General features: G+C 40.4%; 1 non-coding gene across 1 annotated transcript; it reads right to left on the reverse strand.

Annotated features, from left to right (window-relative positions):
• Positions 1-15,555: 15,555 nt before the first annotated feature.
• LOC141609864 (small nucleolar RNA R71) lies at positions 15,556-15,663 on the reverse strand. The gene has a single exon (XR_012527770.1). It is a non-coding gene; the product is annotated as a small nucleolar RNA R71 (small nucleolar RNA).
• Positions 15,664-18,998: the final 3,335 nt, after the last annotated feature.

An 18,998-nucleotide genomic window follows, 5' to 3' on the forward strand; every position in this document is an offset into this window, starting at 1 on the left:
ACACCCCCTCTGGTGGTGGGTTTCACAGAGGGCAAATCAAGGGCATGAAGCCACTCCCGCAAGTGACTCCACTCAGCCGAGGACACGCCTCGAGAGCCACAGACAATTACACAATCAATTATACAACAATAACGCCAACACAAAACCAACATGTTATAGATCAACAACAAACACATCTATCACCAACAGTTATGTAACCAATAACCGAGTAGGGAAACCCTACCTGGAATAAGCAATCACTAGATCGTCACAAAGCAGCTAATCAATAATTCCCCTCTACGAAACCACCTCCTATAATCACAAAACCATACAATTACCATCTAATATAACACTATACTCCCAAAATCCCCAATTTACCCAATTGGGGTTTTAAACAAAACAACGAAACGGTATAAAAACTATACAAGGATCTTACCCACGACACGACGAAATCAACGGCGTAAAGAACACGACGATCCGATAACCTTAGCCTTTGGGATTTGATAGCAACGCGAAGAACAAAAGCAACGTAACTTGTTTTCTCTCTTGAAAGGTTTTAGAAAAAGATAAAAGTGATAAAGAAAGTGATGGAAGGCTTTAAATATCAATCACACATTACTAACAAAACCCGGCTAAAACAACCCGTAGAACCAACTTACTCGATCGAGTACGTCACTTAATCGATCGAGTGACCCTTTACTCGATCGAGTGCCACACTTACTCGATCGAGTACCCATCAGCAGAACACTGTTTTGTAAACCAAACATACTTACTCGACAGAGTAAGCCCCACTCGATAGAGTACCCATAGACATAGAAAACCGTAGTATTACAGTCTTCTCTCCTTAAAAAGAATTTCGTCCCCGAAGTTCAACCCATACACAAAAACAAAACATACTAACTAAAACACGACACAACAACGCAACTAGAAACTCAAAACAAAACTCCCAACCAAAACTCAAACCGACTCAAAGCAACTACTAACTTTACCAAAACTAAGATAAACCATATGCGATCACCTCCTACCCCCTAAAAGAAACATGGTTACGTCCCCGTAACCACACATACCTGATAAAAAAGAGACGGATACTGCTCCCTCATAGCCTCTTCCGTCTCCCAAGTAGCTCCCTCAACCTCTTGATTAGACCATAGGACCTTAAGCAACACCGATTCCCCGGACCTAGTTTTCCGAACCTTGCGATCAAGAATATGTTTTGGCACCTCAAGAAAAGACAAGGACTCATCCAACTCTATGTTCTCCACCTCTAGCACATGTGAAGGGTCGGTCATATACTTCCTTAACTGAGACACATGAAACACATTATGCACCCTATCCAAGGCTGCTGGTAATGCTAACCGGTAAGCAACCTCTTCCACATGATCTAAATCCTCATATGGACCGATGAACTTCTGGCTCAGCTTCCCTTTCTTACCAAACCTTATAACCCCACGCATAAGGGACACTTTCAGAAGAAACTTGTCCCCAACCTGAAACTCTATGTCACGGCGATGTAGGTCTGCATAACTCTTTTGTCGATCCTGGGCCGCTTTCATCTTTTGCCTAATCACCTTAACCTGTTCTATCATCTCCTATACCATCTGTGGTCCTAAAACCACTGCCTCAGCTCTATCATCCCAACAAATAGGACTCCTACACCTCCTCCCATACAAAGCCTCAAACGGTGCCATCCCTATACTCGTGTGATAGCTGTTGTTATAAGAAAACCCAATCAAGTCCAACCTATCCTCCCAGCTACCACCAAACTCCATCACACAAGCTCTCAACATATCCTCTAAGGTCTTAATAGTCCTCTCTGTCTGCCCATCTGTTGCAGGATGAAAAGCAGTACTCATCTTCAAGGTAGTTCCCATCAGATCCTACAACTCTTGCCAAAACCGTGATATGAATCTCGCATCTCGATCTGACACTATATCCTTAGGCACACCATGTAACCGAACCACATGCTTTCTATAATGCAAAGTTAGTTGTATCTTGGTCCAAGTATCTTTCATCGGAACAAAGTGAGCTGATTTAGTCAAACGGTCAACTATCACCTATATCATGTTGTTATCCTGTTGACTCCTCGGTAAGCCCACTATAAAGTCCATAGAGATAGATTCCCATTTCCACACAGGTAACTCAAGAGACTGAATCTTAGCTTGTGGTCGTCGTTTCTCTCCCTTAACTCTTTGACATGTCAAACATCGAGCCACAAACTCAACTGTTTCCCTCTTCACCCCAGGCCACCAGAACGTCTTCTTTAAATCCTTATACAACTTGTCACCACCCGGATGTATTGAATATGGTGTGAAATGAGCCTCCGTCATAAATATCTTTTTAAACTCCTCATCATTAGGAACACACCATCTCCCATCAAACCGAACACTCCCATCTGTATGTATAGAAAACCGAGACAATGTCCCTTTCTCTACTCCAGCTCTCCACTCCTCAATCTTAGAATCGAAAGCTTGTTTCCTGCAAATATCATCATATAGGTCTGGCTCCACTGTCAAGTCCCCTCTAGCATCCCCTTTCTGTATCACATGTATCCCCATCTTCCCCACCTTATCTCTCAATCTCATCAAAGACATAGCTGTGCATAGAGAATGCACACTCTTCCTGCTCAACGCATCGACAACCATGTTTTCTTTCCCTTCATGGTATATGATATCCATGTCATAGTCACCTATCAGCTCCATCCACCTCCTTTGTCTCATGTTCAGCTCCTTTTGAGTAAATATGTACTTGAGACTCTTGTGATATGAAAACACCTTAAAGGTCGCTCCATAAAGATAGTGCCTCCAAATCTTGAGAGCAAATACAACTGCACCCAACTCTAGATCATGTGTCGGGTAGTTCTCCACATAAGGCTTCAATTGCCTAGAAGCATAGGCAATTACTTTCCCATTCTGCATCAACACACATCCTAACCTATTCTTTGAAGCATTTGTATATACCTCAAAGTTCTCACACCCTTCAGGTAAAGCTCAGACTGGAGCTGTGGTCAAACGCTCCTTTGATGTTTGGAACGCCGTCTCACAACTTTTATCCCAACAAAACCTGTTCTCTTTCCTCATCAACGCTGTCATGGGTCTAGCAATCTTTGAAAAGTCTTTCACGTACCAATGATAGTACCCTGCCAAACCCAAGAAACTCCTGATCTCTGCCACATTCTTCGGTGCTTCCCACCTACTTACCGCCTCTATCTATGCCGGATCCATAACTACACCATTCTTGGAAATCACATGCCCCAGAAAGGCAACTTCCTCGAGCCAAAACTCACATTTAGACAACTTTGCATACAGCTGATTGTCTCGTAAAGTCTGCAACACCAACCTCAAGTGCTCCTCATGCTCCTCCCTAGTCTTGGAATAAACTAAGATATCATATATGAACACCACTACAAACTAATCCAAAAACTGACTGAAGACCCGGTTCATTAATGTGACTCATATTGTTTGATGTTACTCATATTTGAGCACATTTAGTCCCCGAATTAACCTCGTTCCCATGACTTATAGCACATAATTGGGTCATTTACTATCTTTAGTTTCCCATTTTGCATATTCTTTGAGCTTTTGTCTCCTTGGTAGGAAAGGATTGCTAACCTTGCAATTATGAGGCGAAATGGAGCTAAATTGATCGCATCTAATAACCAAGCATCAAAGAGAAGACCAACACTAGAGGCCTAAGTAGATAATAAAGTGAAATGGGCAATGACGAAAGGATCCTTGCATCTCCGACATGATCCTTGCGGATTGTTAAGGAGCAAAAGAAGAAAAGTAGTTTGTCCAAGAATTCGAGCGGATCATACACGATCCGGGCGTCTCTCTACACCAGGATCCGGGCGTCTTGTGTCCAAGATGAGCGGCTTGCAGCAGCTGGATCTGAGCGTCTTCCCCAGGATACGAGCGGATCACAAGGCAGAAGAGCCCGTGCCACAACATAGGACGGGCGGATCGTGGCAAAACTAGCAAGAGGATCCGCTCATTTCCTTCGGGAGTAGCATTTACTCAACTTTTCTTAGGGTCTTAATAGTCATTTAAGCCCTTAGTAATCCTAATCGTTGTACCTAATCTTTAGTATAAATACCCCTTTGTACTACCTAGATTAGCAAGCTATCTTAATCCATCCTTAATCAAGTTGTAATCACTTTTTAATCTCATCTTAATACTCTCAAATTAGTCTTAGTTTAGTTGTAATACAATCTATCAATATTAATCATATCTTAATCTTTCCTTAATTTCTCTATTGTTCTTCATTTATTTTGGGTAATTAGAAGATTATTTGGGTTTATTTGGAGGATTGACAACCTTCCATCAATCATCAAGTACTTCTATTATTCTTTGCTTTATTATTTGGAATCATCTTCATAGGTATAATTCTCTTTACCTTTGTTTAATTATTTTAATCATTTTTATTTATTCATCATGTTTAGCTTTGTTAGTTTGATTGACAACCTTATTAACATGTTGAACTTGATAATGAGTGAGTAGTCTTTTAGCTAGGGTTAATGAGGAATTAGGGGAAACACACATGGGGAATGATTCATGCTTAATCTAATATGTTTTCATAATTAATTTGCTTGCTTGTTGTGATTTCAACTTATGCACATGTTATGTTTGATGAAATGCGAGCCTATGAATCCTTGCATTTTTTCATCCATCACCTATCTTTTCAATGAGGCTTGTAAGCTTATACACCAACTCGAGCCTTATTAGACCATACATATAGTTAAATAGGAAGGATTAAGTCGATTTGTAGGTGTTGTACAATCTAATCGATTTGGCTCCGGGACCCAAACCTTCTTAGGGATTGTAAGCTTATACACCAACTCGATCCCATCACAACAATAAGTGCTTGCATCTAATTGAGAACATGTTTGTATGATCAACTCCCATGAATCCCCTATGAACCCATGACACCCTAGTGCCTTTAATCAATTTTTTACACCCCTCTTTTTAATTACCTTTCTTGTTTTCATTGCTTTACTTTTATCTTGTTAATTAGTTTGGACCAATTTCATCTCAACCCAAATTGTGACACCCTAAGACACAACCAATTGCAATTGAGAATCCTACATCAATACCCGTCCCTTGGGATCCGACCTTTACTTGCCTCTTTGCTAAGAGTAGTTTGTAAAGTTATAAATATTGTTTTGGTTGGTAGCTTTTGATGACGAGTTTCATACCGAGCCAAAAATGGCGCCGTTGCCGTAGATGGTGTTAACTTGATTTGATTTTCGTTAATTATTTTTAGTTGTGTCTTTCTTTGCCTTGAGGGAGACCACTTCCTCAAGGTACTTCTCACCTTTTTCTCTTAGTGTACTTTGCAACATGGATATTATAGATTGTTGTGTAGAGGACCATATGAGTACCACTTTCATCAAAGACTCTTTACAAGTATTGGAAGCCTTAGAAGCAAGTGAGGCCAAAAATAAGCATTGGCAATTGGAAGTAGATCTCCTTGAAGCCGCTCTAGCCAACAAAGAGCTCACCTATGAGCAATTCACATTAATAAATTACATTCTCGAGGAAGCATCACAATCCACTAAAGTAGAACAAGAAACCGAAGATCATACCATGGAAGACAAAGAGATGGATGAATATGTCATGGAATTTGAGTATAATGGGTATGATGAGCTTGAGGAACAAATTGAATATGCCATGAGAATGAAATGTATAATGGAGATGGAGCAAGTCCTTAATGAACCTTCAATGGTAGAAAGTGAGGTACAAACTCCAACTCTAAAACCCCTTCCCCCAAATTTGAAATATGCTTACCTTGATGAATCTAAAACCAAACCCGTGATTGTTAATGACAAACTTGATGAGAACCAATTGGAAAGTTTGCTTGATGTGTTAAAAGAACATGAAAAAGCTATAGGTTATAGTCTAGATGATCTTAAGGGAATAAGCCCCAATTTTTGCATGCATATAATTCATCTAGAAGAAGACCATAGGCCTACCATTCAAGGCCAAAGAAGACTAAACCCCACATGCAAGAAGTTGTAAAAGCGGAGGTTATGAAATTACTTGATACGGGAATCATTTATCCTATATCAGATTCTTTGTGGGTTAGCCCCGTTCAAGTGGTACCTAAGAAAAGAGGTACCACGGTGGTGACAAATGATAAGAACAAGCTAATACCCACAAGGAAGATCACCGGTTGGCGTATGTGTATTGACTATCATAAATTGAATTCCGCAACAAGAAAGGATCATTTCCCCTACCATTCATTGACCAAATTCTTGAGAATTTAGCCTCTAACAAATTCTTTTGCTACCTTGACGGGTACTCAGGATTCTTCCAAATCCCGATACACCCAGATGACCAACACAAGATCACTTTCACATGCCCCTACGGTACTTTTGCATATAAGAGAATGCCCTTCGGGCTATGCAATGCTCCCGCTACTTTTCAAAGATGCATGATGAGTGTCTTCTCCGATTATCTAGAAACCATAATGGAAGTTTTTATGGAAGATTTTAGCGTTTATGGAAAAGACTTTGACTCTTGCTTGTATAACCTTTCTCTTGTATTGCAAAAATGTGAGGATATTAGCCTTGTTTTGAATTGGGAAAAGTGTCACTTTATGGTCAATGAAGGTATTGTTTTGGGTCATTTAATCTCGGAAAAGGGCATCGAAGTTGATAAAGCCAAAGTCGAGGTGATAGAGAAATTCCACCTCCTGTGAATGTTAGAGGGGTGAGGAGCTTTCTTGGTCACGCTGGTTTCTATCGCCGTTTCATAAAAGATTTCTCAAAAATTTCAAAACCCCTCACTCAAATTTTGCTTAAAGATGCCAAATTCCAATTCACTAATGAGTGTGTTGAAGCCTTTGATAGAATTAAGGAAGCATTGATCTCAGCACCGATCATCCAACCACCAAATTGGGAACTACCATTTGAGATCATGTGCGATGCAAGTAACTACGCCGTTGGAGCGGTTCTTGGCCAACGGGTAGGAAAGGCTTTGCATGCTATCTATTACATAAGAAAGACTCTTGATGCCGCCCAAGTAAATTATGATACTACCGAGAAGGAAATCCTTGCCATTGTCTATGCTTTAGAAAAATTTCGATCCTATTTGCTTGGATCAAAAGTGATTGTTTTCTCGGATCACCGTGCTCTTAGATATCTTTTGATAAAGAAAGAAGCAAAACCAAGGTTGTTGAGATGGATTTTGCTACTCCAAGAATTTGATTTGGAGATAAGAGACAAGAAGGGAGCCGAGAATGTGGTAGCAGATCACTTGTCAAGAATTCGATTCCACAATGATGAGGGAGAGACACCGATCAATGACTCTTTCCCCGATGATATCTTGATGGCCATCCATTCACAACTTGAGAGGCACACCACACCATGGTTTGCCGACTATGCTAATTACATTGTTTGAGGAGTTCTTCCTCCAAACTTGAACTACAATCAAAGAAAGAGATTCTTGTTTGAAGTAAAGAGATATTTTTGGGACGATCCCAATCTTTACAAGGAATGTAGTGATGGACTTTACCGAAGATGCATACCCCAATGGGAAGTTCAAGGTGTTTTAGAAGGATGTCATTCATCACCCTATGAAGGACACCATGGAGCATGAAGAACTATTGCCAAAGTCCTTCAACCGGGTTTCCTTTGGCCTACCATGTTTGAAGATGCTAGAGAATTTATTCTCCATTGTGATCCTTGCCAAAGAACCGGGAAAATTTCTTGGAGAAATGAGATGCCACAACGAAGAATATTGGAGGTAGAAATTTTCGATGTATGGGGAATTGACTACCAAGGACCATTTGTATCATCTCAAGGAAACAAGTAAATTCTTGTAGCCGTCGATTATGTATCAAAGTTGGTAGAAGCAATTGCTACCCCAACCGATGAAGCCAAGACGGTTACTAAACTCCTCAAAAAAGTAATCTTTCCAAGATTCAGAGTCCCTAGAGCAATCATTAGTGATGGAGGGACACATTTCCATGAAAATAAATTCACCTCTCTTTTGACAAAATATGGTGTTCAACATAGAACCGGCTTGGGATACCATCCTCAAACAAGCGGTCAAGTTGAAGTTTCGAATAGAGAAATCAAACAAATTCTTGAGAAGGTTGTTAACAAGACTCGTAAGGATTGGAGTATGAAGCTTGATGACACTCTTTGGGCTTATAGGACGGCCTATAAGACTCCCATAGGAGCCTCCCCTTACAAGCTAGTCTATGGAAAGGCATGCCATTTGCCAATTGAGCTAGAGTACAAAGCCTTTTGGGCAATCAAAGCGCTCAACCTTGACCTCAAGTTAAGTGGTCAAAAGAGGATAATGCAAATTCAAGAGTTGGAGGAATTCCGACTACAATCCTACGAAAATGCAAAGATCTACAAGGAGAGGACACAGTTACTTCATGACAAGAGAATCAAGCAAAAAGCCTTGCACAAAGGAGACAAAGTCCTTCTATTTAACTCCCGATACCGACTCTTTCCCGGGAAGTTAAATTCAAGATGGATGGGGCCTTATGTGATCACCGAAGTGGGAAAGTATGGCGACTTTGAAATAAAGTCGGAAGATGGAAACAAGTTCAAAATCAACGGCCAAAGGTTGAAACCATATTATTAAGGAGCATTCATCGGAGAAGTAGAGGTCATCCGCCTCGAGCCTCTCCCACCATGAAAGAACCATCAAAGAAGGAGTTTGGTAGAGTCCTCTCCAAACCATCATTTGTACATATACTAACTCTTCTCATTTGTATTTTTAACTTTATTGCATTTTCAATGAAGCATGATTTTTGACATGAGAGTTGGTGAGGGAGTGTTACTAACTCATTTGATGAATGAAGGATTTAGCAATTCAAGTGTGGGGAAACACTCTTATCAAATGAGGAGAAAGAAGAACAAAAAGGAGGAAACCCCCACGTGCAGACCTGAGCCCGTGGGAACGGCATACGATCCGAGCGGATCCGAGAGAGATCCGAGCGTCTTGGCAACAAGACGCGGGTCTTGGAATTACTGAAATAAAAAAAATTGGGTCTGCTGCAAAATCTGAGCATATTACATACAATCCGAGCCTTCCAAGACAAGAGCCGCTCGTCTTGAGATCAATTTGCACGTCCTGGCTTGCTTCAAAGTGATGATTTCACACTGTTTATAAATATGCGCGTCCCCTGGACAATCCGAGCGTCTCCGCTATGAATCCGCTCGTCCTGAGCAGAATCCGAGCGTCCCAGCATGGGTTGGAAACTCCAGAGTGCACTGACTAAGGATCCGAGCGTCTTGAGCTCGATCCGCCCGTCCCTATCTACTCTCATGATATTTCTGCAAAGCAGTGATCCGAGCGTCCCGATCCTGGCCCGCGCGTCTCCCTCCTGTGCTGCTCTTCTATTTTCGGCATTTGCATTCTCCAACCCACCACTCATGTTATGACACCTCACCCTTCTTTCCTCTATAAAACATAAAATCCCCTCCCATATGACTCAAATCACACCAAAAGCACTCATTCACCTCTCTAAATTAAAAACCCCCAAAACCTAGGGTTTCAAGAAGGATTTCAATTACAAAGAATATCTTCATCTTCAAGAAGCCAAATTTCTAGATCTACCTTTAAGATGAGATCAAGAAGGTCCTTGCCTAGAGAAAGAAGAAGACCAAGAGTAATTGGAAGCTCCTCTGCTGTGGCTTGGGAGAAGATTTGCAATAAGAAGAGATATGGGGGACTGGACATTGTGAATGCAAGGCTCTGGAATCAGGCTGTGATAGGCAAATATACCTGGTGGTTAGCAGCAAAAGCAGATCATATGTGGATTAAATGGGTAGATCATGTTTATATGAAAGGAAAAGATTGGCATGAGTACATCCCTACTACTAATGCAAGCTGGACTTGGCGCAAGATTTGCCAGATAAGAGATATTATGAAACCTGGCTACACTAATGGAAAATGGATGGACAACAATGGTGTTTAGTCTGTGTCAAGTGGTTATCAGTGGTTATGTGGTCAGCAAAATAAGGTTAATTGGTGCCCTTTGATCTGGAATCAAACTAGCATTCCTAAACATTCGTTCATTGGCTGGTTGGTTGTTCAGGAGAGGCTCATGACTAGGGAACGGTTGCTAAAATTTGGTATTATTACTGACGGTGTTTGTTTTTTCTGCCAGTCCCATTTAGAGACTCATCAACATCTGCTGTATGAATGTAAATTCAGCCAACTATGTTGGGATCAGTTGGCTTGAGGTTGATTTTCCTAATACTAGACTCATTGACTGGTGTCTTAAATGGAGATGTAAATCTCTCATAAAGAAGCAAATAGTGTTTACTGCAATAGTGGCGGCTTGGTATCATCTCTGGCATGCTAGGAATGTGTGCAGGCTAGAAGCTATGCTGATTTCTCCCTATGTGCTTATCAAGCAGGTCAAACAGGATGTATGCAGGAGGTGTGAGGATAGAGTGTGGTCATTGAAGGCTTACAAATTACCTTGGGAACCTAAGTATGACTAGTTTGTTTCGAATTTGTTGGAAGTCTGTTGACTTGTAATTACTAGATTGGTGCGATGCTTTGTAACGAACTATCATATTTATGAGTTATAATATATTTCACATTCCACCAAAAAAAAAATAATAATTGGAAGCTCCTCAACATCTCACCTTAACACATTGAGGAGAGAGAATGAAGAAATAGTAGATCTCTCAAGACTTAATGAGTTCTCCAACATAAAATTCGTCAATGATGTCCAAATACTCGTCTTTCTTCGTCTCCTTCGTAAGAACATTCTTCCTACTAAATTCATGTGCCATGAGACATTAAGGAAACTAGGCATCTATCATCAAACCGAGGCACTCTTTGAGTTATTTGGTCTTTCAACTATGTTCAACATGCATGAGCTCATTTATCGGTCCTTAGTTCTTGAATTCTTGAGATTTCTAAATATTTATACCTTGAACAAGACAATTTGTGTGGAGTTTAGACTAGAGAACACAACTCGAATGATGACTCTTGTGGAGTTTGCTAGTGTGTTGGGTCTTGATGTATCGCCTACCCGTACATAAAAGCCGCGGAATTATAGCATAGCACCTCTATAGCGAGCCATGACGGGTCGCGACTTCTCTTTCATTAAGGAATGCTCGGCCTCTCATATTCAAAACCCCATTTTTCGGCTTACTTACCGATTTATCTCTAGCACTCTCTTAGCCCGCCGTTATCCCGTGGTAGTGAATGAACTCGATCTTGTTTTCATGGAGTCCTACCTAAAGATACAAGGGAGGAGCGGTTATCACTTCAACGCCCCCTTAGTACTTCTTGAAAGATGGGCAAAGTTCCGGAATGGAGATGATGATGGTATGATCCACACTGTCAATGGGGGATTGATAAAAAGGCTTGCAAAATTCTTCAACCCTAATTTTATCCACAACAATGCTTATATACCTCTTCCGGGCAACACCAAGATTGATGAAATGTTGCTTCTCCAACAACACCATTGCATAGCCCTTGAAGGCTTTGAGCGAAGGATTAAGTGGATCACCAAGGGGAGCACCCCCATTTTTCTTCCCATGGAAGGTTTAACAAGGATATCACCTCGAAGGGCTCCTCTCTCACAAGTACCATCCTACCTCGTCCTAACTAGTGCAACCCAAGAAAATCAAACCCCACCTCCCACTCAACCTCAACAACATGAACCTCAAACAAATGAAAAAGAGAAAGTTGTTATCCCGCCTTACCCATTTCCATATCAACCATACAACCACCCAAATCCCTTCATCCTTCCGAGAGACGACTTTATCACAGGTCTACTCCAAGACATGCACCAAAAGTAATATGAAGCAAGGGTGGACAATTACTTTGCTCTGTATCCACAATTTCAATAGTTGGCCCATCAAGGGCATATTAGTGAAAAGGGAATGCTTCCCTCTTGGGCTCAAATGGATATCCTTTTTCCAAACTCGGAGCATGCCAACGGTGGAACATATGGAGTAGGAGAAGAAGGAGGATCAAGTGGCGGTGATACGGTGGATGTTAATAGCGAGCGGGACGAGTTCATGGATTTTTATGAGAGTGACAAATTGTGAGCACAAGAGGATAGTGATCTTGGAGGGAATGATAGTAACCATTGAAGATGTTCATGAGCTAGGTGGAGTGGGCATGCGCTACTCACCATGGCCAAGGTAAATCTCTTCTTTCCCCCTCATTTTTCTTGTTAAAAATTTCATGCTTTGCTAACTTGTTTTACAATTAATTGTTTCAACTTTTAGTGGTGTCCTTGTAAAAGTGAAGGACTATTATTCCACCTTGGTAACATCTAGGTTATGATAAATTTATTGTTCCCACTTTGAAAATCCAAAATGACAAACTAGTTTCATGCATTGCATACTTGTGCATGAACTCCCCCATTTTTACACTAGAAATAGTGTCTTACTTGGTTTGGGGAAGCTCAAGCACAAGCCTTGGGAGTTAATCTAAATTAGCTCTCCAACCAATAAATTCAAGCATCATATAGTATAGTTTAGAATGCATCACTTGTGTATATGTCATGTAGTTTGCATATTAGTATAGAAATCATGCATTCTCATTTAGCTTGCATAATTTCCTATCGTTTTGGCCATTGAGGACAATGCCCATACTAGTGTGCGGATGGGAAATTATAACTTGAATTTTAAATAAAAAAATGATAAAAATTGAATTTTTTTGAAAAATACAAAAACATGCCTCTTTATTTCATAAACATAAAAACCATAAAAATTTGAAAATTTGAAAAACCAAAAACATGTTCATTCCTTTATAGTGTAGAATTGTGTATTTTTGTATATATTTGCTTGCTTGTTTGTTTATCCTTCTTTCACATTAATCGACTACGCCACATCCGAGACATGAGGATTATGAAGACCGCATGGTATGATATTTCCAATCTCCTTTTTCCTCTCTATGTTAATGACTATGTGGCTTTATTTTGATTGATGCGGTATACACCAATGTGATTGTAGGAGTTGCATTTAGTTTATATGGCATACTAGTTAATAGAAGCATTTGCATTAGGTTGTATAAATATTAGTTGCATCATGGCATATAGTTGCATTATAGGAAAAAATTTGTGAAAACATCTATTTGGGAAGCTTGACAAGTGTATATAAGGCCCTTGTAGATACTTTTTCTTCTTAAGACTTAGCTCATTAGAATGCTTCTAAAACACCCTAGGATGTGTCATGCTAGTATCCTTTGACCCATGGATTAAGGCCTAGTCAAGAGTACCTTGTAGTGTGATAACTCCTTGGCTACCGTTTATTCCAAGGTGATCCTTGAAACCATGCAACCACCTTCCACTCCTATCACATTTTGTCAACAAAAAAAAGGAAATGGGCACAAAAAATTATCAAAATTTGAGTTCAAAAATTGAAATGAAAATGAAAAAGTTTGCAATTTGTATCAAAGAAAAGAGGAGTACAAAAATAAGAACTCCTATGCTTCAAATATAAGCACCCTCGCTACAAATAGGGTGGTTTTGAAAATGTTCAAAAGAAAATGCAAAGAGTTGAAAATTGTCAAGTATTGAAATGCCAAACATCAAAGAAATAGCAAAAAGAAAGTGCTCTCAAATGTCAAATGCCACAATAAATGTGGGGGGGAGAAAGGGGGGGGGGGGGGGTGGGGAGGGGGGGGGGACAACAAAAGAAAACACCCATATGAAACTCAAAATACAAATGATCCCTTTATCCATTGTATCCACTTTTGTGCATGGTAGATGATACGTGCATATTCTATACACTTTATTTGCAGTTTTAGCACGTATTTCTATGCGTATTTGTTAGCTTAAAGCTACTATTTCTCCCGAAACGGTTTACTTTGGAATTTCTATGATTTATTGTAGGAATGAGTGGAAGTGAGCTAAATCAAGCTTAAATCGTCCTCCGGAGGCAACTTCATGGAAACATGGAAGATGGGAGTTGGGACTTGTTCACCTTAGGATGCGTGCATGGAGTAAAGAGGCTGATTGAAGAGAAAAGGAAGTTACTGCACAGCGTAGTTGGTCGATCGACCAACATCTCCAGTCGATCGACCGTGGAAGTTCAGCAGAAGAGGCAGCACTGTACTGGCTGGTCGATCGACCGTGCCACTTGGTCGATCGACCGTGCCACTTGGTCGATCGACCAGGTCGTGAACCTGTGATTTACTTTATGCGTTAGACTTTTGAAAGCCCACTTGAATTTATCTGATGGGCAGACCGTTTATCAGTAGAAGGCAACAATAATTTAGGTTATGCTTTTTATTATTCAACAACTAAAATTTTAGATCTATTTTTGGGGAAACAAGAAAGTGGAGACTACGGATTTCAATTCAATTGCTTTGTTCATCAATTCTTTAGTAAGCTTTAATTCAATTTCCTTCTTTTCTTATTTCTTGTCAATTTAATTCTTGTTGTTACCAATTTATATTCAAGTAATTCAGTTTTAATCCTCTATTTTAATTTCAATTCAATCATGTCAATTTCATTCTATGTCTTTAATTTTGCAATTGTTATAGTTTTAATCATGCATAGCTAATTATCTTGATTGGGAACTAGGTGAGCCATGGCATAAATTAGGGTCGAATTCATTAGTATGATTTCTTCCGTATCGATCTTATTTTCTTTTGATAAACCCGTCTTGCTAGATTGAAAGATTAGTAGGTTAGGTTTTCATTAGTTTTGGAATTTCCTTTGAGCGAAAGCTTTGAGAAAGTCTAGGGAATTAGAAGAACGTAAGGTTAAATTTGAGCATTGATCGAAAGGCTTGCTCATATTTCCTGAGACCGTATTACAGGACCTCTGCTACCTTTTTGACCTGACCTTAGCCATGGTGAACCAAAGTTCCTGATATCCCTTTTATCTTATTTGAGAAATTTCTTATTTTGCCAATTAGCCACTAGAATCAAACAAATTCAAAACCCCCAATTAATTGTTACTTCAATAGATTAAAAATAGCAAATAGAATTGATGTTGTCTCTCTGTGGTTCGACCCTTACTATCACTAGCTATAGTTTTAGTTCGGATTTATAAATTTAGTTTTGATACAAAACGACGGTATCAAATTTTGGCGCCGTTGCCGGGGAGACGGTGTAATTCTGTTTGCTCTATTTTTAGTTTATTTTTCTTGTCTCAAGGAACCTTGGTTCCTTGAGGCCGTTGCTTACTCTTGCTTCTAGTTTTGCTTTTGCACAGTTAGAAGACAGATTTTTGAGAGGAAGGCTTGAGTACTCTCCGTTTCGCGATCATGACTACAATATATGATAATCTTCAGCCACAAGTGCAGCATGTTCCAAAGGGATACGATTTACCCACCCCTACTCATGGTCATTTCGAATTCCGTTCCTCCTATATCGATTTAGTGGAGCGAAATCGGTTTTTGGTCTCCTGGACGAGGATCCTTTGAAGCATATGGAATTTTTCACGGACTCATCGTTGTTCCATACCCGGGCAGGGTGACCCAAGATGAAGTAAAGGGGATGATGTTCTTATACTCCTTGAAGGATTTCGCGCGAGATTGGTACCGCTACCTTGATAGGGTAGCAGCTGGAGTCACGGATTGGACATCTCTAGCATTAGCTTTCTACAAAAAATACTTCCCACTCGCAAAGACTGATGCCTTGAGAAGCAAAATTACAAATTTCCAAAGAAGGACCGATGAGGAATTTTGTGAAGCATGGGGACGTTTCAAGAGTTTGGTTGATCTGTCCCTCACCACGGTTTCAAAGTGGTACCTTTACAACTTATTCTACAATTCTTTATATGATGACTACAAGGTTATCCTGGATGCAGCTGCGAATGGTAGGTTCCAAAATAATAGTGGTCAGAATAACGGTTGGAACACTATTGAGGAGATGGCAGTCCATAGACCTGAGTTTGGGAGTTCGCGTGGAAACTCGCGAAAGCAAAGTGATGAAATGAGTGCCGTTGCGACACTCATAGCTTCTATTACAGCCCGTCTCGAAAAGCTCGAGACTTCTAAGGTTTCCGAGAGAGAAATTGAAATTCCTGTTCATAACTCAGATGAGACCGCGGAATTAAGAGAAATAATCCGAGCTATTTTGGTTCAAGTCACGAAAATAGAAGAAGCTGGGATTGAATCTGCAAGGAATTTTGTGAAGCAGTTACAGAATTTAGCGGCTAACCAAGTCGCCAATTCTTCAAGCAAATGTGAGGGGCCAATTGAAACCATTAATGCCATTAATCTCCGAAGTGGCCTTTCTTATGATGGTCCCGATAAGCCAAGAGAAGACTCGGGAAATGATGAAAAGACAAATTTAAATTCTCAGTGCGAAACGAGCTTTCTTGCCCGATTACCAATGGTCGATCGACCAACAACAGCAGTCGATCGACCGGAATCTCTGATGAAAAAGTTTCTGACCAGAAACTAATTGAACCCAGCGCATGTGGTCGATCGACCAACAATATCAGTCGATCGACCGAAGTTCCTGACGAAGGAGTTTCTGACCAGAAACTGTTCGAACCCAGTGTATTTGGTCGATCGACCGAGCCCAATGGTCGATCGACTGGGTCTCCAGCGCAGGACGCAAATCCGTCAATTAATTTGCATGATTCTATACTTATTGATGATTTGACGGAGGTTTTAAATTTACGGAAGCCGAAGGTTACTGATCCTACGGCCAGTGTTGCAGTCCCGTATTCGGAGCGTTTAAAGAATACTAAGCTGGAGCGCAAGTTTGGTAAGTTTTTGGAGATGGTCAAGAATCTTGAGGTAACCATTCCTTTCACTGATCTAATTACCCAGGTACCCTCTTACGCTAAATTTATGAAAGACATTTTGAATCGTAAGAGAAATTTTCATGATGACGGTGCTGTTGCTTTTGTAGAAGAATGAAATGCTCTTTCGCAAATTAACATACCACCTAAATTAAAGGACCCAGGTAGCTTTTCAATTCCTTGCACTATAGGTAACCACGAAATTGGAAAGGCCCTTTGTGATTTAGGGGCCAAAGTCGATGTCATGCCATATTCATTTTGCGAAATGCTAAATATTGGTAGACTTAAGGTGACCGATATTACCCTTCAGATGGAAAATAGATCGACTCAGAGACCTTTAGGAGTCTTAGAGGATGTACCCGTTCGAGTGGGTAAGTTTTTTATTCCTGTCGATTTCGTTGTTTTGGACAAAGCGAGAGGACAATCAGATACCTATTATTTTAGGTAGACCATTTTTACATACAACAAATTTGTAATAGATGTGAAACGCGGAATCATAACCTTAGAGGTAAGGGATGACACCATTGAGTTTAGTCTTGCTCGTAAGGCTACTGAACCTGCTGATGATGATACGTGTTATTCCGTTAATATTGTTGACAGGGCTGTTAATTGTAACTGGAGGGAATCCTTAGCCAAGGATCCCCTAGCTGATCTAACCCGTTTAGATGAGTGTGCAGATAATACAGCGGAGAATGCTGAGGAACTAGATGTTTTGGTAGCTTCAATGGAAAGCTACGAGCTCACGGAGGAAGAAGATGAGATGCTCATAAGCCTGGCCAACGAAAATTTGGTAAACACTTGCTATACCATTGAAGCTGATTCTGCCTATGTTGTAGAGGTAAAGGTGCCAGAGCGCAAGCCACTTCCTCCTAATCTTAAGTATGTTTTTCTAGATGATACGGAGCAGTACCCAGCTATTGTTAGTGCTAAGCTTAATGATGACCAGCTTTCTGCTTTGATGTGTGTGCTTAAGAAAAACAGGAAAGCTTTAGGTTACTCTTTGGATGATATTAAGGGCATCAGCCCTGATATTTGTATGCACAGGATAGAGCTGGAGGAAGGCCACAAGCCTTACAGACAGGGTCAACGCAAGTTGAACCCGAAGATGCAGGAAGTTGTTATGGCCGAGGTGATGAAACTACTCGATGCAGGTATTATTTATACAGTTGGCAACTCCAAGTGGGTTAGCCCAGTTCAGGTAGTTCCGAAGAAAGGAGGGACTACCGTGGTTAAAAATGAGAAAAATGAATTAATACCAATGAGAGTTGTGACAGGGTGGCGGATGTGCATTTATTATAGACAGTTGAATGCCGCCACCAAGAAAGACCACTTCCCCCTCCCTTTTGTTGACCAAATGACTGAAAGACTTGCTTTTAACAAATTTTTCTGTTTTCTAGACGGATATTCAGGGTTCTTTCAGATCCCTTTCATCTGGATGATCAGAGTAAGACCACTTTTACCTGTCCACAGAGTGTTTTTGCATACCGCAGAATGCCTTTCGGATTGTGTAACACCCCAGCTACCTTTCAGAGGTGCATGATGGGGATTTTTTCTGATTATATAGAGAACATTATGGAGGTATTTATGGATGATTTCTCAGTTTATGGTAATGACTTTGATCGTTGTTTAGCTAATCTTGATAAAGTCATGCAGCGTTGTATTGATGTTAATCTTGTTTTAAACTGGGAAAAATGTCAGTTCATGGTCAATGAGGGAGTTGTGTTTGGGCATCTGATTTCTGATAAGGGTATACATGTTGATAAGGCAAAAGTGCAGGTGATTGAGCAATTGCCTCCTCCCGTGAATGTTAAAGGTGTGAGGAGTTTCCTTGGTCACGCTGGTTTTTATCGGCGTTTCGTTAAGGATTTTTCAAAAATTGCTAAACCACTTACACAATTGCTCCTTAAGGATGTTGTCTTTGAGTTTACTGATGAGTGCCTTTTACCTTTTAACAGGTTAAAGGAGGCTCTAGTTTCTGCGCCAATCATTCAGCCGCCTGATTGGGACCTCCCATTCGAGATTATGTGTGATGCCAGCGATTATGCGATTGGTGCAGTTTTGGGACAGCGGAAAAACAAAGTTTTGAATGCCATATATTATGCGAGCCGAACTCTGGATGAGGCTCAAGTCAATTATTACACCACTGAGAAGGAGTTTCTAGCTGTAGTTTTTGCCTTAGATAAATTTCGGTCTTATTTGTTAGGTTCTAAGGTTATTGTTTATACTGACCATGTGATGGTGGGTCGATGTCGTCACTCATCCAATCAAACACATTTATAATACTCAACAAACAACTAGCTAGTGGTAAGTCGAGGACGATC

This window comes from Silene latifolia, chromosome 10 (genome assembly GCF_048544455.1).
Source record: "Silene latifolia isolate original U9 population chromosome 10, ASM4854445v1, whole genome shotgun sequence".
In the NCBI taxonomy this organism is placed as follows: domain Eukaryota; kingdom Viridiplantae; phylum Streptophyta; class Magnoliopsida; order Caryophyllales; family Caryophyllaceae; genus Silene; species Silene latifolia.